The sequence below is a fragment of the Lagenorhynchus albirostris genome, chromosome 15 (assembly GCF_949774975.1).
Source record: "Lagenorhynchus albirostris chromosome 15, mLagAlb1.1, whole genome shotgun sequence".
Classification (NCBI taxonomy): Eukaryota; Metazoa; Chordata; class Mammalia; order Artiodactyla; family Delphinidae; genus Lagenorhynchus; species Lagenorhynchus albirostris.
In genome coordinates, this window is record NC_083109.1 from 16,850,968 (window position 1) to 16,872,839 (window position 21,872).

At 44.5% G+C, this 21,872-nt stretch overlaps 1 non-coding gene across 1 annotated transcript; it reads right to left on the bottom strand.

Annotated features, from left to right (window-relative positions):
• Positions 1–15,526: 15,526 nt before the first annotated feature.
• Positions 15,527–15,598, bottom strand: TRNAA-UGC (transfer RNA alanine (anticodon UGC)). The gene has a single exon. It is a non-coding gene; the product is annotated as a tRNA-Ala (tRNA).
• Positions 15,599–21,872: the final 6,274 nt, after the last annotated feature.

A 21,872-nucleotide genomic window follows, 5' to 3' on the forward strand; every position in this document is an offset into this window, starting at 1 on the left:
CTGAGCCTGCGCGTCCGCAACGGGAGAGACCACAGCAGTGAGAGGCCCGCGTACCGCAAAAAAAATTTAAAAAATAACAACTCCCTACTACCCCTCCCCATACTCCTTGTTACCATCGTTCTTTATATCTCTATGATTTTGACTATTCTAGGTACCTTATATAACTGGAATCGTATAGTATTTGTCTTTTTGTGACTGGCTTGTTTCACTTGACATAATGTCCTCAAGGTTCATCCATGCTGTACCATGTGTCAGAATTTCCTTCCTTATAAAGGCTGAATAATATTCCACTGTATGCATGGACCACATTTTGTTTATCTGTTCATCCGTCAATAGACATTTGGGCTGCTTCCATTCCTTGGCTGTTGTGAGTAATGTTGCTATGAACATGTGTGTACAAATACCTCTTTGAGACCCTGTTTTCAATAATTTTGGATATATACCCAGAAGTGGGATTGCTGGATCATACGATAGTTCTATTTTTAATTTTTTGAGGGACTGCCATACTGTTGGAAAGGTTTTAAAAAATATAAATGTCTAGGTCCTACCCTGGGAGATGCTGACTATGTAGGTCTGGAGGCGAGGGGGTGGGTGGAGCTGAGCATCTATCTGCCTTTCACCTCCCTCAAAAGCCCCTCCCACCCTCCTGGCGACTGTACAGAATTGAGTCTAAATTCCTGAGCCTGGCACACAAACGCCTTGATGACCTACCTCCACTCTACCTTTCCAGCTTCCTCCTCTTCACTGTCCCCGTCACCACGCTTGTACCTGAAAAATAACCATCTGCTTGTTTCCTAGACATAACAAGGTCTTTCACACTTCCAGGCTTTTGCACACGCTCGATCTCCCATCCACAGCTCCCCGCATCTCTTTTGTGCCTAGAAAGCCTCAGTTAATCTGGCAAAATTCAGCTCAGATATTGGTCAGCTCCATAAGGAAAGCCCTTCTCTTCCTGGTCTTGGCTCCCCACAGCCAGAAGTCAAGCCAAGTCACACAGAGGAAAGAGAGGAACCATGCTGGTCCCTCTAAGGTCCACATAAGGAACCATTTCTTTATCCTCATCAGCAGATTTTGAACAAAGTTTGAACAGCACACGTCATGGTTTCCATGGTTACTGTAAAGACATTCTAAATGTAGATGATTATATAACAAACTGGGATGAATCTTTTGGGAAAAAGAAAAGTTTTGACCCTCCTTTTGCAATGAATGACTTGATGACCCAAGAACTGTGGGTGGTGACTGTGCGTGGGGTCACTGCAGAATAATGCATTTGGGCTGCAGGCAGCAGTAAGACTTGCCTTCAGAGAGCAAGTGCCCCATGCCACCATCCAGGTCAAAGCTCCTGTCATCTGCAGACAGGGAAAACTGAGGTCCAGAGAGGAGAAGTGACTTTCCCTGAGCTCCATAGAGAGCTAGAGCCTGAACCCGGACAAGTTTCAGGTCACCAGGGGCAGTGTGCCATGGGGAAAGGAGCCCTGGGTTTGACATGAGGCTACTCAAATATGAATCTTGGCTTTTGCAGCCTCAGATTTTAAACTTGTGATATTACTTGTATTAGTCAGTGTAATCAATGCTGGTTGCTGTAACGAAGAAGTCCAAAATCTCAGTGAACTTTTCAACAATAAAGTTTTTGGTTTTTTGCATATGACACAGTGCAATTGGGCATTTGATGGACAACCTTCCATGTGGTGACTTGGCAGCCCAGGCTCCTTTCACCTCTTGGCTCTGCCATCTCGAAGGACCATGAAGAGCAGATAGGACACATTTGCTAGATGGACACATATGATGACAAGCATGGTGGATCCATAGGAGGGAACATGGAAAAACGCTTTCCTCCAGCCAGCTTGTATTGCTTGTATTGCTTGTATTGCTTTAGCCAAACTTAGCCTAGTCTAATATAAAGGTTGAAATTTCCTGGAACAGAGCAAGGAGTTTATCTCCAACTTGGGGACCTATTAAAGCCTTCCACTTCCACAGGGCTCCGTCCCCAGCTGCCATGTTGGAATTCACCTTTTAGGGAGGCCATAGGATATAGGGAAAGATCAGAAACTTTGAAATCATGCAGACTTGAATTTTATCTTTGTCCCCATGTCTTATTAGCCGTGGGATCTTGGTCAAGTCATTTACTTTCTCAGAGTTTCTTTGTTGAAAAATGGGATAATTAATAAAGATGGGAAGATTAAATGGGCTATATATAGAACAGTGTTTGCCCATAGTGGGTGCTCGATAAATATGCCCTTTATTACCTTCCTGTTCTGATTTTTACAACCTGGAACCTACTGGCCCCTCAAAACTGTGACGACTTCTTCCTCCATACTGTGTTCTCACCTCCTGTGTCTTCACCTCACCTCCTGTGTCTTCACCTCTTTCTATCCTTGTCCTGATAGCTGTGCCTGGGGCATATTTCATAAGAGATAGCATTTTCCTACCACTCCAAACTCTGCACTCATCCTCGAATGCTGTCAACGCCAATAGACCATTGTGGGATAGGTTGGTGGATGGCTCTTAGGAACCACAGGGCCAAACCATGCAGTTTGTTGGAGGCCTTGAGGTGACTGTATTTAATTCTATTCTATTTATTTATTTTTGGCTGTGCTGGGTTCTCATTTCTGTGCACGGTCTTTCTCTAGTTGTGGCGAGCGGGGGCTACTCTTTGTTGTGGTGCGGGGGCTTCTCATTGCGGTGGCTTCTCTTGTTGTGGAGCACGGGCTCTAGACGCATGGGCTTCGGTAGTTGTGGTGCATTGGCTTCAGTAGCTGTGGCGCGTGGGCTCAGTAGTTGCGGCTCGCAGGCTCGAGAGCGCGGGCTCAGTAGTTGTGGTGCACGGGCTTAGTTGCCCTGTGGCATGTGGGATCTTCCCAGACCAGGGCTTGAACCCGTGTCCCCTGCATTGGCAGGCGGATTCTTAACCACTGTGCCACCAGGGCTCACGTTCCCCACCACCACCACCACACACACACACCGACTGTGTTTAATTCTAAATGCAACTGTAAACCAATGAAGGATTTTACAAGATGAGAGAAGAATGATTTAACTTACATCTTAAAAGAAATGCTTAAGAGATTCCCCTGCTCAGTGGGGAATGAATTGTAGAGGTGCAGGACTAAGCAGGAAGACCTGTTAGAATGGGAGTAGTTGGGATGGAGAGAGGTAGAGAGACTTAAGAAGTATTCAGGAGAGGAAATCACTGAGACTCCATGACTAGGAGGTTCTCCCAGAACACAAGGGCTTAAAGTGATCAGAGTGTGGATGACGAATATGGAGGAGATTTGAAGCATAGAACATTGTTCTCGGCAAGAGAAAACAATAGCAGCCGTACTTGTAGAAGGAACAGTACCTAAAGGTGTGGTTATAGAAAACTTGATTGAGCTAAAGGGACTTGAATCTACAGATGGAAAGTCTTCTCATATAATAAATAAGAAAAAGAAACCATCCCACAGTCACTGCCAGGGAAGATTTTAAATTTCAAGGATAAAGAAACAATCGTATGAGTACACTTGAAGGTAAACATTTTTAAAAGAAACAAAGCAAGAAAAATCAGACCAGCATGATAGCAAATTTCTCCTCAACATTCTCTACAGAAGAAGGAAAGAATTAGAATCGAAGCTTTGAAGGAAAATTTACCCCCCAATTCTATGCCTAGACAAGAGGTCATTCATATTGGAAGACAATGTAAAAACATTCATAGGTATGCAGAGACAATGATTATACCACTTGTATATATTTTTTTCTGGAAAAAAAAAGACTGGAAAATGCATTTCAACATGTCAAGTTATGAAACAAACACTTTAAGAATGGAAAATGCAGGCTATCAATGGTGGGCAGTAAGAATTGAAATAATTTATACCTAGAATAAATCTAAACATTTTTTTGAACAGAAAGCAAATGTCATAAACAATCCTAGAAAGAATAAAAATAATAGTGAATGCTTAGTGAGCACTTCCTATATGGTTGGCACTAAATGTTTTACCTGTATTAACTCAATTCTCATATCTTCATAAGGTGGGCACTGTTAGAACGCCTTTTTTTTCTTTAATGAGGAAGTGGAATATAGAGAGGTTAAGAAATTTCCCCAAGGTTACACACACACAAATCTAGGAAATCTGACTCCAGAGCTTGCATGACTAATTGTACTTCTTCCTATCCATATGGGAGGGAGAAGGTAATACAAATACACATGAACATGAAGTGAATCTTATAAACCTATACAAATAAAAATTTGTATAGGAGAACATTCAGGTGGAATTTCAAGCAGGATACCATCCTACAGCAAACACATGATAATCATGAAATAAAAAATATTTTTAAATTTGTATTATTTGACCTAGGAGTTCTGCTTCTATAAATGTACCTAAAAAATAATCAGTAGGGGGCTTCCCTGGTGGCGCAGTGGTTGAGAGTCTGCCTGCCGATGCAGGGGAAGCAGGTTCGTGCCCCAGTCCGGGAGGATCCCACATGCCGCAGAGCGGCTGGGCCCGTGAGCCATGGCCGCTGGGCTGGCGCATCTGGAGCCTGTGCTCCGCAACGGGAGAGGCCACAGCAGTGAGAGGCCCGCGTACCGCAAAAAAAAAAAAAAAAATCAGTAATGTACCCATAGGTTTATGTACAAGGATTCTTATTGCAGTGGTGTTTATTATAAAGAAAAGTTTGAAAGAAATACAAATGGCCAAGAATTTATAATTAGCTCTATTCAGTAACTTTTTTCTGGATGCAATAAATTTTGATGCTGAACATTCATGTGATAGAAAAACAAGCAGTCATTCAAACTATATTGTAGCGAAAGATACAGAAACATGTATTAGGATATAGATTCAACTGCTATAAAGAAGACCTAAATTAACAGTGAATTAAAAAAGATGGAAGTTTCTTTCTCCTTCATGCAGCAGTCTGGAAATAGTCAGTCCAGGACTTGCAGCAGCTCTGCTCCAAGGGGTCACTCAGGGACCCAGCCTCCTTCTATCTTGTTGCTCTGCCATCTATAGAGCATGGTCCAAGACAGTCCATACTTCATCCTCACTTCCTGAGGTCTCATGGCTACACTTAGCTGCAAGGGAGGCTGGGAAGTATAGGTTTTTAAAAACTGAAGTATAGTTGATTTACAATGTTGTATTAGTTTTAGGTGTACAACAAAGTGATTCAGTTATGTATATGTATATATAGATATATTCTTTTTCAGATTCTTTTCCATTACAGGTTATTGCAAGATACTGAATACAGTTCCCTGTGCTATACAGTAGGTCCTTGTTGTTTTTCTGTTTTATATATAGTAGTGTGTATCTGTTAAACTCAAACTCCTAATTTATCCCTCCCCCACCTTTCCCCTTTGGTAACCTTAAGTTTTTTCTCTATGTCTGTGAATCTATTTCTGTTTTGAAGATAAGTTCATTTGTATCATTTTTTAAGATTCCATGTATAATTGATATCATATGCTATTTGTCTTTCTCTGTCTGACTTACTTCACTTAGTGTGATAATCTCTAGGTCCATCCATGTTGCTGCAAATGGCATTATTTCATTCCTTTTCATGGAGGAGTAATATTCCATTGTATATATGTATCATACCTTCTTTATCCATTCATCTGTCGATGGACATTTAAGTTGCTTGGAAGTGTAGTGTTAAAAATGTCATGAACAATTACAAAAAATTTTGGTGGATTCTGTTACTAAAGGGAGAATGGGAGAGTGGAGATTGGAGAACAAACAGCACTCTGACTCGGCACAGAAAAAACCTTACAACATATTAAGTGGAAAAAGTAGGGAAAAAACATGATCAACTTCACACATCTATGTGTACCTATATGTACAATTCTTTTTTTTTCCTGTATAAACAGTGGTATTATTTAAGAGTTGGGACTGTAGATGATTTAAATTTTCTTCTTTATGCTATTTTTGTGTTTCCCCAATTTTCTACAAATTAACGTTTATTTCCCCCTGTAATCAGAAAAACTCATCATATATACATTAAAAGAAGTAATTTAGGAGAGAGAGCCATGTGTGTAGTGTGACTGCAGCCACCTCTCCTTTCTTCTCTGACTTCTCTCTGCCAGGCTTCTTTTGTTGGTGGATCTCTCGTCTCACACACAAAGGGATGACATTGTCTATTCTACATCTCAGCTATGAAGCCCCAGGAGGAGTTGTCAGTGAGTTTATTTTGGTGTGAGGCAGAACGTTTTCTACCAGGAATACAAAGCCTGCCTCAAACATGGGCTTTCCTCCAGGGTGATCATTAAGAGCAGTTCTCCTGTTTTCCCAGGAATGAGGGGCTCTTGCCCTGAGATGGGGGGGAGAGGAACTGTTCAGCAAAGAGTGATGCTGGAGGAGGGGGCAGGAACCAGGAAACAGGAAGTGCCTAAAGAGACTTCTATTCCTGGTCCTTCTGCTTCTTGGAGCCCGAGACGGGGAGGGGTTCAGGGAAGACCTGCTTCTCCTTGGGGTCTGGCTTCTTAACTGATCTTCCCCAGGGACAGTCTTTTTTTTCCTTTCAGTTTTGTTGAGATATAATTGCCATACAGCACTGGATACGTTTAAGAGGTACAGCATAATGACTTGACTCTTGACTTATATATATTGCAAAATGATAACCGCAATAAATTAACATCCATCATCTCATATCAATACAAAAAAAGAAAAAAGAAAAAAAGTTTTTTCCTCGTGATGAGACCTTTTAGGATTTACTCTCTTAGCAATTTTCAAATATACCAGACAGCAGTGTTAACTGCAGTCATCATGTTGTATGCTATTCACATTCCCAGTGCTCATCTATCTTATAAGTGGAAGTGTGTACCTTTTGACCACCTTCATCCAATTCCCTTCTCCCCACCCGCTGCCTCTGGTGACCACAAATCTGATCTCCTTTTCTATGAGTTTGGATTTTCCCCCCTTTTTTAGATTCCACATATAAGTGAGATCTTATAGTATTTGTCTTTCTCTGCCTGACTCATTTCACTTAGCACAACGCCCTCAAGGTCCATCCATGTTGTCACAAAGGGCAGGATTTACATGGCTAACCAGGAAACAGGAAGTGACTTACATGGCTAAATAATATTCCACTGTACATATGTGCCACATTTTCTTTATCCATTCATCTATCAATGGGCACTTATGTTGTTTGCATGTGTCTTGGCTGTTGTGAATAACGCTGCAGTGAACATCGGGGTGCAGATATCTCTTTGACATAGTGCTTTCATTTTCTTCAGATATATACCCAGAAGTGGGATTGCTGGATCATAGGATAGTTCTATTTTTAACTTTTTGAGGGAAGTGCATACTGTTTTCCATAGGGGCTGCACCCATTTGCAATCAGGGGGACAGTTCTGACTCCTCCTCAAAGCTTTGTTGGATTTGTTGTCAGCTTTGCCTTTGGTCTAATGCTAGTGTCTCAAGACTCCCCAACAACTAGATGAGTGCCTCCTGTGTGCCTGGCATTGTTCAGGCTGACGGGAGTTCAAGGTCCAGCTCTGCCTTTTACTAACTGCATGATTGAAGACAGAGCACTCACCTCCTCTGAGCTTCAGTTTCCTATGTGTAAAGTGAGACCGTACAACATCTACCCCACAGGATGGGTATGAAGATTAATTGAACTGAAGCCTGTGAAGTGTCTAGCATGGTGCCTGGTGCAGACTGAAAGACACTGGCTTAGTTTGCTGGGGCTGCTGTAACCCACATGCTAGGTGGCTTAAACAACAGAAATATATTGTCTTGAAGTTCTGGTGGCTGGAAGTCTGAGACCAAGGTGTTGGCAGGGTCAGTGCCTTCTGAGGGCTGGTAGGGAAGGATCTGTCCCAGGCCTTTCTCCTTGGCTGTCTTTTCCCTGTGTCTCTTCACACCGTCTTCCCTTTAGGAAGACTATGTGTCTGCGTCTAAATTTCTCCTTATAAGGACACCAGTCATATTGGGATTGGACACCCCCTAGAGACCTCATCATTAACTAGATTACCTCTGTAAAGACTCCATCTCCAAATAAGGTCAAGTTCTGAAGTAGTGGGGGTTAGGACTTCAACATATGAATTTGTATGTGTGTATGTGGGAGGGGGAGGGTGGGGGGGGAGCACAATTCAATCCATAACAAGCACCTGTGGCGTCCATAGCAGAATACTAGAAATATTGGTCATTATTATCACCATGATCCTCGCAAGCTTTGATATGTCATGTTGCCCTGGGCCATCTCGAGTTGCCATGGCATTGATTTCCTGGAAAGGGATCAGAAATGTCTTTCTTGCCTGAGCCACGATGGTGACATTCCTGTCTGTCTCCCAGGGCTCCGTCCCAGACAGCTCAACGTGCCAACAGTCTCTGGGATGCTGGCCAGCTTCTACCCTGCAGGGTCAGGCCCGTTTAGCTCCTTCTCTCTCCTGTTGAGAGTTTGAGAAATTCATTTATTTGGCAACCCCTTCTGTTATGCTTACTATGTGTTAGGCATTATTCTAAGCACCTTGCACGTATTAACTCATTTAATTCTCGTAACAGCCTAGGAGGTGTTCTCACCTCCTAGATGAGTAAAAGGAAGGAACAGAGAAGTTAATTTGCCTGGGATTTCATGATTAGCAAGTGGTTGAGCTGGGGTTTTAACCCAGGCAGTTTTGTTCTGAACAACCACATTATGAAGGAGAAGCAATGTGGCAGGAATATAAACTTTGGAGTCAGAGAATTGTGAATTTGGATTCCAGCTAATGAGCAGAACTAGACATTTCCATCACTGCCTGCTCCACCCATAGTTTTTCTGAGAAGAATAGGCCCCTCCCCCAGTTCTCCTGGTCATGTTCCATTATGTCACTCCAGGCCTCAGCTGATTGGACTGAGATGGACATGTGACTCAAGGGTGCTCCATCTGTTGGCTGGGACCCATGACGTAGATGGCCAATCAGATTTCACTCTCAGGCATTTGGCTAAGAGGCTTGAGCAGTGAGGATGGGAGGTGAAACCTTCTGGTCCAGAGGCATTGTTGGACTGGAATGGTCATTGGGGGTCAGGTGCAAGCCCGGGTTAGAAGGCAGTGGAGGACATGTGTGGGCAACTGGGGGACTGCTTTCAGAGGTGGAGAGAATGGAGCAGGGCACAGAGAGAGACAGAGATGCCTCGTGCTAGAGCAGAGGTTGTCCCCAAGAAGGAAAGACACACACACACACACACACACACACACACACACACACACTGTTGGTGAACCTGCCCTTCATTGGTGCCCTTATACCTTAAGCTTCCGTGCATGTTGGCTGCTAACACCTTATAGTTGTTCCTTCCCCAGAGAAACCCTTGACCTCACGGCTTCCCAGCCAGGTTGGTCCACTGCTCTGCCCCCAGCAACCAGCTGCCAAAGACTGACTCACATGGTACAAAAGGCCAGCCTCCTGGCTCAAGATGAGGCCAACTCTGGTGCCATTCATACCCTTGAGCTCCCTGGGGATCGGGCTGAAGCTGGTCTCCACCTGAGATGACATTCTTGCTTAGATTTCATCTCTCCCCTTCCTTGTCCTGCTTTCCTCTCTCCCTTTCTCCCGAGAGCCTCCCTCAGTAATCACTTGCACAAGAATTCCCATCTCAAGGGCAAGTCGGATTCCCAAGAAACAAAAGACAGACACCTTGGCTCTTGACTGCTATCTACTTTCAGGCTCCGTAACATTTGGTCTTGTTGGATTTCCTATGCTAGGGTTCCGAGTCACCTATTTTCTTTATAAGAACCTCTTTGATTGAGTTAGACCAGGATGGTCTCTGTTTCTTGCAGCTGAACAAGTCCAAATTGAGTGAACTTGGTAAAGTTTCTTAACCATTCTCGATCTCACTCCATCTGGAAAATGGTGCCCATTATTCTCCTAACTTCAGTGCTTGCTTCAGTGACTTAATAAGAGAATGCATACGACAGTTTTCAGCATTGTGATTGGCTTAGAGTGGGCACTCTGTTAGCAGGTTCTAGTTTTTTTTGTTTCTTTGGTTTTTTGGTTTTGTTTCGTTTTACAATATTCTCTTCCTGCCTTGCTCAAGTCAATTCAGGCTGGGGAAGCATAAAGAGAAAATATATCAGAGTGCTGTATGACTTTCAAAGCACCACAGAAATGTGGGAGTTCAAAGAGGTATGAGTTTAGAGTCCCAAAGATCGTTCAACTCTCTAGCCCATTGCTTCTCAAATTATAATGATCATGTGAGTCACCCGGGGATCTTGTGAACATGCAGACTCTGGTTCAGGAGGTTTGGGTGGAGCCTAAGATGCGGCCTTTGTAACAGAGCTCCAGGTGGTGCCAAAGCGCTGGTCCTCAGAATAGCAAAACTTTGAGTGGCAAAGCTCTAGTCTGTCTTTTGGTTCCAGAGGGATTTTTTTCCTCCCCAAATAGTCAACTCGAATGGCAGGCTCTTCCCTTTTCATTCCATTTTGCACCTCCTGTGAGATGTGATTCCTGCCAATAAGGAGATCTCAGTAGTTTAGGCAGCCAGGAAAGCTGTCGATTGTAAAGTGTGGTGTGTCGTAAGTAGAGCTCACTGTGGGGGTTGTGGGAGGTTGGGGAGGGGCACTTGCTCCTGGAGAGGAAGTCAGGGAAGTCTCCTTGGCAGAGAAGAGCTGCCGGTCTATCACAGCACTGTATCTCCTGATTCCTACCCCCTCCCTACTCCTTTAAGCAAGAATCCCAGGACTGCTGTGACATCTTACCTCCTGTTGCCTGGACCCATGTCTGGGTGCCCTGCCTTCTGGACAAGACTATCCACACCTGAGCCCACCATGTTCCTTTGGCCATGGCCTTGAGCCTCCCAGCCCCCTACACATTAGAGATCCTAGCCTGCCTCTTTCTGATCCAGGGTCTGTTTTGACACCATGACTAAAATGAGAGGTTCAGGCAGTTCCAGATATGAGGAAAAAAATGTGTGTTATTTCCACAACATTTAGTGCATTTCCTCTTTTAATTATAATCCTGGCCAAGTCCTTACAAACATTATCGTTTCCAAACCGAGATTGGTTTTCCTTGTTCACGGATGCCAACAGCTGGGATAGCTTTCCTCCATCTGCTGCCTTTCTCCTTTGCCGTTCTTCTTTCTTTGCCCCCTTTTTCCCTCAGGGTTCACAGCGTGGAGGCTTTGTCTCAGAAAGGCCACTGTTGGCCTGAGTAGGGGAAAGAGGTCTTCTGCTTATTGCTACGCCATCTTCTGTTGGCATATCTGGGAGTTTCCACTTACAGCCTAGAAGTAGCTGAACAGAGAACAGGGCCTTGATTGATTAATCCTCTCTTTAACATATGCTAAGAATCCTGGTATGCCAGACACTGCCCTGGGTTTCATGGATACAGCAGTAAACAGACATGGTTCCTGCCCTGACAGTCTAGCTAGATGTATTATACTGATCTTATCAATGGGGGCACGCATACACACACGCGCGCACGCGCGTGCACGCACACACACACATTCTGGTCTTCAACCTCCTGAGAAACCCAATCTCACCATATTCAGAGAAATGGCCTCTGTCCCAGGCCCACGGAAAACAAAAGAAATTCCTAGAAACATACCTCACACGTGTTTGGATGGCTATTAACAAAAAGACAAGAAAAAGCAAGTGTTGGCAAGGATGTAGGAAAAAGGGAACCCTTGTGCACTGTTGGTGGGAATGTAAATTAGTGCAGCCGCTATGGCAAACAGTATGGAGGTTCTTCAAAAAAAGATTTTTTTAAAATTAAAAATAGAACTACCATATGATCCAGCAATCCCACTTCTGAGTATATTTCCAAATGAACTGAAATCAGGATCTTGAAGAGATTAGCTGCACTCCCAGATTCATTGTATTATTATTCACAATAGCCAAGATATGGAAGCAACCTAAATGTGGAAGGATGAATGGATAAAGATGGGGCATGGAATATTATTCAGCCTTTAAGAAGAAGGAAATCCTGGGACTTCCCTGGTGGCACAGTGGTTAAGAATCCACCTGCCAACGCAGAGGACATGGGTTCGAGCCCTGGTCAGGAAGATCCCACGTGCTGTGGAGCAACTAAGCCCATGTGCCACAACTACTGAAGCCCGCGTGCCTAGAGCCCGTGCTCTGCAACAAGAGAAGCCACCACAGTAAGAAGCCCGCGTACTGCAACGAAGAGCAGCCCCCGCTCGCCGCAACTAGAGAAAGCCCGCGCGCAGCAACGAAGACCCAATGCAACCAAAAAAAAAAAAAAAAAGCCAGACAGAAAAAGACAAATACTGTATGGTTTCACTTATATGTGGCATCTAAAATAGCCAAAGTCAGAAATAGAGAGTAGAATGGTGGTCGCCAAGGGCAGGAGACGGGGAAATGGGGAGATGTTGGTTAAAAGGTATAAAGTTTCACTTATGCAAGGTGAATAAATTCTGGAGATCAAATGTACAACAGTATGACTGTAGTTAACAGCACTGTATTGTATATACCTGAATGTTGTCAAGAGGGTAAATCTTAAGTGTGCTCACCACACACACACAGAAGAAGAAAATGGTAACTTTGTGAGGTGATGGATATGTTAATTAGCTTGATTGTGGTGGTCCTTTCAGTGTATACATTTATCAAGATGTCAAGTCAGTACACCTTACATATATGCAAATTTAATTGTCAATTATTCCTCAATGAGCTGTTGTTTTTTTAAAAAGAACTAATGTACGTTAGTAATTTTTGTCTCTGGGGGCATTTTGAGGGCAAATGGAGTGGGAGCCACAGGAAAGGTTTAAAAGTACCATTGATCAAAGAAACCAAATGGCTGGGGACTTGTTTGACGCAGAAGAGGGAACAAGAGACCTCTGGAGGGTCTGGCCCCTCGGTGGGGGAGGAATGCTCTTGACAGAGGGCAGTGAGTCATAGCTGGGCCCCGTGTGCTTCTGTACAGAATTTCACATCCAACAAGGAGAGGTTCTCGCTTGAAAACTGATGGTGAATACAGACAATGCTCCAATCCCTGTGGAAAATGACTGCACTCAGCTCCCTAAATTCTGTGTTTCTCCATATTTGTATATGCTGTTACCCAGTGAATACCTGATTAAGGAATGCAGCTGCTAAATGAATACATTTGTTGCTCATCAAATGGAACCATAAAGCCAGCGATGATGGGGCTTATTAAAAAGCTTCTTTCAGTCAGTGAAAAGTCCCCCACATGTCCCAGCCGGTCTCAATATCGCTGCTAATGAAATGGGTAACCAATACACAAAGAGATGTATTCAAGAGCAAATTAACTGCCTCAGGAATATGCATCATAAAGATTGCAGCCTGGAAAATAAATAGACACTGTATTGTGCAAATTGGCCCCGTGTTTAAGTGTTGATGAGTTGGAAATATTGGTTTAGCTTCTTTTTTTTTTTTTTTTTTTTTTGCGGTACGCAGGCCTCTCACTGTTGTGGCCTCTCCTGCTGCGGAGCACAGGCTCCGGACGTGCAGGCCCAGCAGCCATGGCTCACGGGCCCAGCCACTCCGCGGCATGTGGGATCCTCCCGGACCTGGGCACGAACCCGTGTCCCCTGCATCGGCAGGCGGACTCTCAACCACTGCGCCACCAGGGAAGGCCCTGGTTTAGCTTCTTGATGGAAGCAGGCAGTATGGGATCCTGTAAGGCAGACATTAGCATTCAGAGATCAAGCTAGGGACCCTCTCATTTGCTAGAACTGGGAAGGGGTGAGAAGGAGTGAGCAATGAGCCATTCCTAAGTGACAGGCCCTGCACTGTTGCCACCTAGTCCTTGCATTGCCCAAGAAGGGGGGGCACTATGTTACCTACCTGTGACCATGTAATGAGATGACACAAAGAGATTTTGTTTTCTCTGTCTGTCTAAACCGTTAGTGCATGAGCCTTTATCAGATTATTTAAAAAGAATTAACCCCTGTTAAATAAGCCCTCAGACATTTCTGGGCTCCCTTGAGCCCTTGCTCATGATGAAAGAAAAGAAAAGAAAAGAAAGAAAGAAAGGAAGAGAGGAAGAAAGAAAGAAGGAAGGAAGGAAGGAAGAGAGAGAGAGAGGGAGGGAGGAAGGAAGAGAAGAAAGAGAAAGAAAAAGAAAGAAAGAGAGGAAGGGAGGAAGGAAGGAAAGGAAGGAAGAAAGAAGGGAGGGAGGGAGGAAGGAAGGAAGGACGAGAGAGAGAGGAAGGAAGGAAGGAAGGAAAGAAGAAGGAAAAAGAGAGAGACACAGAGACAGAGAGAGAGGGAGGGAGGAAGGAAGGAAGATTTCCCTTTGTGTCTTCTGCTCTAGATTCTGGTCCTTCTCACACCTACTCTCTGCCTTTATTCTCCTTTGGACACTTTCCAGACCAGAGGGAAGCAGCAACCTGCAGGTTGAAAGGCCATTCCCAGCACCGTGGCTCCTCTAAGACCCAAGGTTAGGTCTTATGGCCCTTCCCTCCCTCCTCATCCTAGTCAACTGACGCGCGTGTGCGCGTGGACACACACACACGCACACACACAGCCTGAGGAGAAAGCCATAGAGTGGGTTTTGAGTCACATGGATTTGGGTCATGTGATCCTGGGCAGGTCACCTGATGCCCCAGAGTCCCTGTTGCACCAGGAGAGTGAAGATGATCTTGTCTCCCTCATGGGCAGTTGGGAGGAACTGATGAAATAACACACAGAAAGTTTCTGGAATGATTCCCAAACATCAGTCCCTCCTGAGTCCTGATCTCCTCCATGATTTTCATAGGCCTTCCTTTTTTTGAAAAGAACCAGTGAAGTGGGTAACTGAAAGGAAGTTCACAGCAGCTACGGGCCCCTCTACAGAGGGACTGAATGAGCTGATTTAATGTGTAGCAAGATCACAAAAAGATAAAAACCAGCAGACCCAAGTACACCTGCTCAAGCAGCCTTTTTATTATTCTGTTTATGATTTAGTTATTCTTTTATATTAGTATGTTTAATATAATTATTACATTTCATTATTTTTTAGCATGATTACTGCAATGATTATCTTTAAAGGAAAGCTGATGAATTGTTTAGGTTTATCCCATTCCAGACTAATTGACAGTCAATTTCCATTTGAGGTCAGTGGATTCTGAAAGGCTGTAAGGGCTGTGCACCCCATTTGTTTATGGGCACACAGCTCAGAATGGGCTCCCCCAGAAGCAGCTAAGGGTGTGAATGCATGTGATTTCCCTGGGAAGTGATCTGAGGAAGTGACGGTAGGGGACCAGGGTAGTGGCACAGGGAAGGGAAAGTATAAGGTGCCTTAATGAGCAAGTTAATGCATTGGCTGTTGGGGAACTTCTGGTAGGTAGCGTAGAACCCACATCATGGTCATCTTGCCTGAGGGGGAGGGAGCTGGGTTGTTTATCCAGCAACTCAGGTCAGTCATTTGAGGGCTGTTCCTGGGGACATTTATTCTTCAGTATTTCCAGCCTGCATGCAAAGGCCACTAAGCGGGGAGTTGCAGGTGCTTGTGGTAGGAAGCCATCCCCTTGTCTGGGACTGGTGAGTCCCCAAGGGGATGTGGGTCATGCACCGAGGGTATCTGCACAAGCTTAAACATCTGGGATCCATAGAACATCCCCTGTTTGCAATGTTGTGTTTTTCTTTCTTTTTTTTTTTTCCTGGCCGCGCTGCGCGGCTTGCAGGATCTTAGTTCCCAGACCGGGGATTGAACCCTGGCCCCAGCAGTGCAAGTGCAGAGTCCTAACCACTGGACCATCAGGGAATTCCCTGCAATGTTGTGTCTCTGTATTTGGCTTTCTCTCCAGACTATGAGCTCTCTGAGGGCAGGGCCATATCTTGTTTTCATGCCCACTGCCTAGCACAAACCTGGCCCAGAACAACCACTCAGCAAACACCTGCTGACGGACTGAATGGATGATGGAGGGAATAAGTAATTGAAGGCTTGAAAATGCACAGGACCAAGATTATAAACTCAAATGCCTACAAGAGCCAGGGGGAGGGTGAAATGAGTAACACAGTTCAGAAAAGAGAAAAATCGGAAGGTGGGAGTTGTGGGGACATGAAAGACACACGTCCTGTCAATGGCACAGCTGTTACTCAGCTTTGAGTGATCGTCACCTTGTGGGAATTTGACCCATGGTGGCTGGACCTCCTGACTTTTTAAAAAAGAAAAGCCAGGACTCCCCATTAGGTAAAATTTCTTGATTTTAAAATGTAGTCAATGATGTAAAATATTCTGAAAACTAGAGACAGATCCCTCAAACACATCTGGGTGATGTAACTCATTGCCAGGCATATGTGGTCACCCAGTTACATGAAGCAGGACACAGCACAGAGCACTTCCGGAGAGAGAGAGACAGGGCCTCCCCAGCTCCCCAGAAGTCCCCACAGCGATGTGCCCTGGAATGTTCATGGATTAGTGACATAAAGAATAGTCTGGTAGGTTCATGTCGTCCCTTAGGCAGGAGACTTGGGGGGAAAATCCCTCTATTCCCGTATCTGTAAAGTAGGTACATTAAGGCCCGACCTCTTTTGTGGTGAAGGTTCATATATTGATGAGTGAGGCAGTTCTTTATAAACCCTAAATCCAAGCTTGGTTGGTGCCCTTCCCAGAACTCTCCCTGCTGCCATTGAAGGCTGTTTCCTTGGCTCAGGGTTCTTCTAGGTTCTCTTCCTGTCTCTGCCCTAAGCCCTCAGGGTCTGCTGTGGTTGTCAGGCTCCTAACTGGTGGCCTTGGTCCTGATCTGCCCGTCTTTGCCAGCTGCCTGGCAGCTTAGTGCTGGTGTGCTCAGCTGTGATGTCCACCTCTGGGATGCCACCTTCTGGACCACCCAGCCTGGGTTTGCAACCTGGAGCTCATGACTCAGAGAAGCAAATATGAATGCAGTTCCTTCTTTGGAGGAGCTCACAGCCCAGGGGAGGCAGACCCTAATCCGTGACAACACAGACGTTAAGGATCAGTGGCATTTCTTTGTTTACCAAGCCCCATTCCTTTTCTTCCTGGGCATGAAGCTAGACTACATTTCCCAGGCTCCCTTGCAGTTAGGTGAGACCATGTGACTGAGTTCTGACCAATGGAATGTGGGCAGAAGCAATGTAGTGCGATTCCCAGCATGGCCCATAAAAATCTCCTCTGCAATTCTCAATACACTCTCTCTTTCACCATCCGCTGGATAAATGGAGAGAACTCCAAGCACTGAGACAAGCGTGGAGCCACACGATGGAAAGGACTTGGGTCTCTGAATAACTGCAGAGAGTAGAAATTTCCACATCTCCAAATGACCTGGGTTGTGCTGTGATGTGAAGGACAAACCTTATCGTGTTACGCCGCTGAGATTTGGGGGTTGTTTCTTACATCAGTTATCCCACCCTGACTGATACAGTGCCCTAAGCGGAAGTGTGCAGAATGCCTCGGGAACCCCTGGGCCTCCTGGGGAACCCCTGGGCTCTCTGCTGGGGGAAGGACTGGACTCCAACTCAGAGCTCATTAAGGAAGCTGTAGGCTCTCTACCAGGGTACGAGAAGTGTGGAGCTGGAGAGTTCAGATCTGCTTCCACATATATTAAATTAAACACAGTTAAAGGGATTTTGTGATGCCCGTTGAGGTGGATAGAAAGAACTTCGGGCAAGAATAGTTGTTCCAAGTTGTGGGTGAGAGTTGCATTTTTCCATCCTCCAGGAATTCACATCTCAATGGCGCAGGGTAGACATTATTCCTTCAGGGATAGCTAAAGACCATGAATTTCTCTTGGCAAATGGTTCTACCTCTGAGAGTCACTTCTTGCTCACTATGCAAACAGGTGACAGTAGGACTGAAGATCCTCTTGGCAGGCAAAGATCCGTGAGCTCGAAGCTCTACCAGCAACTTCTGTCCTGCCGCTAGGGATCTGGGCTACAGAGCGTGTATTCTCCACCAAGGGCATATCTGCTGCAGAGGGAGAGGGGAAGCAGTCCAGTCCCACATCATTTGGGGCAAATATGTTCAAGGAGTCATCCTCTTTTCTGGATGTTTAAACCATCTACACATTCCCCAAGGACTGGATTATGAGGTTCAGAAAACAGCTCTGGCTACTTCTCACAGAAGGGAGGCTGTTGGAGCCCTCCAGATGGATGGAGGCTGGAGAACAAGGTGTAAGAATCAAGGCAGCTCCTGAGGGTAGGAAGCAGAACAGGGTCAGATGGGAGGGACTCCCATATTTTTGCAGTTTCTTTATCTCTCTATTCAAGATTTAAATTTCAGGGAGAGAAGCCAGTTCTACAAAGCATGAGACATGACAAGACATTCCCAAAGAGACACACAGGCTTCTAGGACCCCCGAAGTTTCCCACAGGGATGTTCCACTTTTGCTGATGCTGCTCCTGGATGAGAAGGTGGCCTTTGCCATTCTCATGAGCTTTGTTATGCTCTCTAGGTGTGTTCCCTCACCACCCCCCTAAACTGTTCTGACCACCATGGCAACAAACCAGTACAATACAGCTGTACTGCCCTCCTAAGTGATGACTGTGAAAGCTGAGCTCCTGGAGGCCCAGAGGTGAATTTTCTAGACCTAGTATCACTCAGCAGGTCCAAGCCTCAAAGCTGCGTGAGATCTATTCCTGGGGTGGGGATCGGTTTAGTTCTATTTGCTTCTTCCTCCCCACAAAATAGCAAACAACCCATCCTTTAGGGCCCTTTGTTACAGATTGTGACAGCTTCCTTGGCCAAGTGCCTCAGTGTCTTTTAAAATTAACAAGTAATCCTGAGGCAATATTTGAGCCTAGATATGTGAGTGATTGCTTCTGCCTATGCTGGGAAAAGGGGGTCACTTCAGGGACATGGGATACCAGATGGCTCTGAGAGGAAGCCCGGTTTCAAAAGTAATTAAGGACAACAATCTCAGAAGAGCAGCATAAACCAAACTGTCTGAACAAAGAGGCACTGGATTAGCCTGTTGAATGCATCAAAAAGAAATTCTCAAGATCCTGATGTTTCGCCAGGGCCTTCTAACACTTCACTGTTTGGTCATCTGGGCTGTGGCATCAGGAGGCCGGTGCCTCTCTGTAAATAGACTAATTTCTGCATGTGGGTCAGAGTGGATCTCTCAGAACAGAGAAAATCAAACCAGAGCAAAGATCATCATGGAGGGAGAAAGAGAAGGTTTAAAAGGGCAGTCTTGGTAATGTCTTACTGCCTCTTTAAATGATCACTAGTGTGATAGGCAATAGCTTTTTTAAAAAATCTCTTAAGGCATTTATAGACTGCTTCCAGTGTGTGAGGCATTGGGAGGGATGGATGAAAACACAGAGAAAGTATGACTCCTATTCTCAAAGGAGTTATAAACTAGGGATAATGATAGTAAGTAATATTTATAGGGTGTTAAATAGTTTGCAAGGCTTTTTTTTGGGTGAATGTTATAATGCTATTGATCACAGGTATTATCCATTCAGTATTTTTCCTGAGTGTGCAGGAAATTGAAGCTCAGAGAGGTTAAGCAACTTGACCAAATTCACACAGCTTATCAGTGAAGAGACTAAATTTTGTTTTTTCAGATTTTATTTTATTTTACATACACATGTATCTATTCTTCTTGAAATACTTTTCCCATTTGGGTTCTTACAGAATATTGAGCAGTGTTCCCTGTGCTATATAGTAGGTCCTTGTTGGTTATCTATTTTAAATATAGCAGTGTGTACATGTCAATCCCAAACTCCCAATCTATCCCCGCCCCCCACTTTTCCCCCCAGTAACCATAAGTTTGTTCTGTAAGTCTGTAAATCTGTTTCTGTTTTGTAAATAAGTTAACTTTATCTTTCTTTTTTTTAGATTCCGCATATACGTGGTATCATATGATATTTGTCTTTCTCAGTCTAACTTACTTCACTTAGTATGATAATCTCCAGTGAAGAGATTAAATTTGAACTTGAATCCTCTGCCTAAACTTCTTGCCTATGTAGCCAAGGAGACAGCCATGTATACAAATGACATGAGGGATTGTATGAATGTTAGAGATAAGGAAGGAGTAGAATGCTGCTTGTGAACTAACGGTGAAATATTGAGAATAAGCTGTGGTGTTGTGGTGAAGAGGGTGCATCCTTCATCCCTCTACTTCCTTCCTCTCATCCTTTCTCCACACTGCTGCAGAAATGATCTTTCTATTGATACAATATAAATCTGATTTGTTTACTTCTAAGCTTAAATCCCTCCATTGGCTTCTCTTTGCCTTCATGGTGAAGTTGGTGTTGGATGCTGAAGATTTACATGTTACTGTTGTGTGGTTTTGCCCAGCTGGGGTTCCCCAGTGACAGCATGGAGGAAGAAGATGGTTAATTCATTCAGGATTGCATTATTGCCAATCGATGTGACAGAGAGATGAGGAGTTAGGCAGCAGAGTAATGATAGATCATAGGATCCAGCTGATGAAGTGAGGAAAGGGAAGGCAGGAGGGGCTCACTGACGGGAGACGAGGAGAGGTGGATGGACTGGAAGTCCTGATGAGATTGAAGAATGGTTGCACGGGGATGCTTGGGTGGGCAAGCTGGGTGGAGAGGAGGATTCAGGGGGAATGGGGTGCATGAATTAGCGAGTTTGGAGAAAGCAGTCTCAGATGATGATAAAGTTCAGGAAGTGACCCTCCCAATGGGTGACTGGTAGAATAATGCCCGCTCCCAGAGATATCCGTGTCTTAACCAAAAGGGTCCATGAGCCAAGGAATGCAGGTGGCATCCCCAAGTTGCAAAAGGCAAGAAAAGAGATTCTCCCCTGGAGCCTTCAGTCAGCCTTGCTGACTCACTTTGGACTTCTCATGTCCAGAACTATAAGAATAGCACATTTGTGTTGTTTTAAGCCACTAAATTTGTAATTTGTTACACTAGCAATTTGGAAACTAACAAAGTTGATTAAGAGATTAGAGAAGAAAGTACTTGAATGACTCTTCACATCTTGGATTCTCCATTTCTTGACATATCTATCATCAACTCAACTGGAGTTTCCAGAGCTGGACATGTGTTTCTCTAGCCAACTCATTCCTCCACGACTTGCATCAATTATTTAATTTTAAAGCTTTCCCCACTCTCACCACACCTCTTACCTCCTCCTCCCATGTGGCTATCAGCAGTTGACCTGAAATCATTCAGGATGAAGTCAGTAAGTTGGGATCGAAGACGTCATTGAATGAAGGAGAGTTTCCAGGAGGTACAACAATGGTGGAGAGAGGCAGGTATAACTTGTCTGAGTCTCAAAGATGCAGGAATTTTTAAATACAGAGAAGGTGTACTGGTCTTCTTGAGATCCTCAAACAATGAAAAAAATCATGGTTAAGCTGTCCCATATGGGAAAATGAGAAAGATTATGTTTCAGATCTTTGAGAAGGAGGAAAAGAGAAGCCAGGAGGAGAAGGAAGAGGAGGAAAAAGTATAGGAGAGAACCGACTTCAAGATGGCAGAAGGCTAGGGACCACTTGGGGTGATGGGGTAGTTAAATGGCTTTTAAGAGCATCTGTGCTTATGTGCAGTTTTAAGTCAGCTGCCATTTTGTAATATGTGTCTCATGGCCATGGCTTTCCAACACCCTTGGCAAAATGTTCTATATTCTTGCTTTCATCTGTGGGATTTTGGAAATTGAAGATTGGATTTGCTTTTACCTGTGGATAAACTTGGTGTGGAAAAAAGATGGCATGTACAGAGGTAGGAATCCAGAGGCTGAGGTTAGCATCCACCCATTATCCTTCCATCCACCTACCCATCACCTATGTATCCATCGTTTACCTATCGTCCATCTATCCATCATCCATCACCCATCACCCATCACCCATCACCCATCCACCCGTTCACCATCTATCATCCATCCATCCATCTGTCCATCCATTCATCCATCTACCCATTCACAAATTCATTTATTCAACAAATACTCATTGAGCATCTATCATATATACTTGATTCTGTTCTGGGTCCTGGGGATACTGCAGTGAACAAGGTAGACAGATACCATGCTCTCAGGAGCACCCAATCAGTATGAAGGGCAGATCATAGTAAAGTAATTGAATAGATTACCAAGATTCT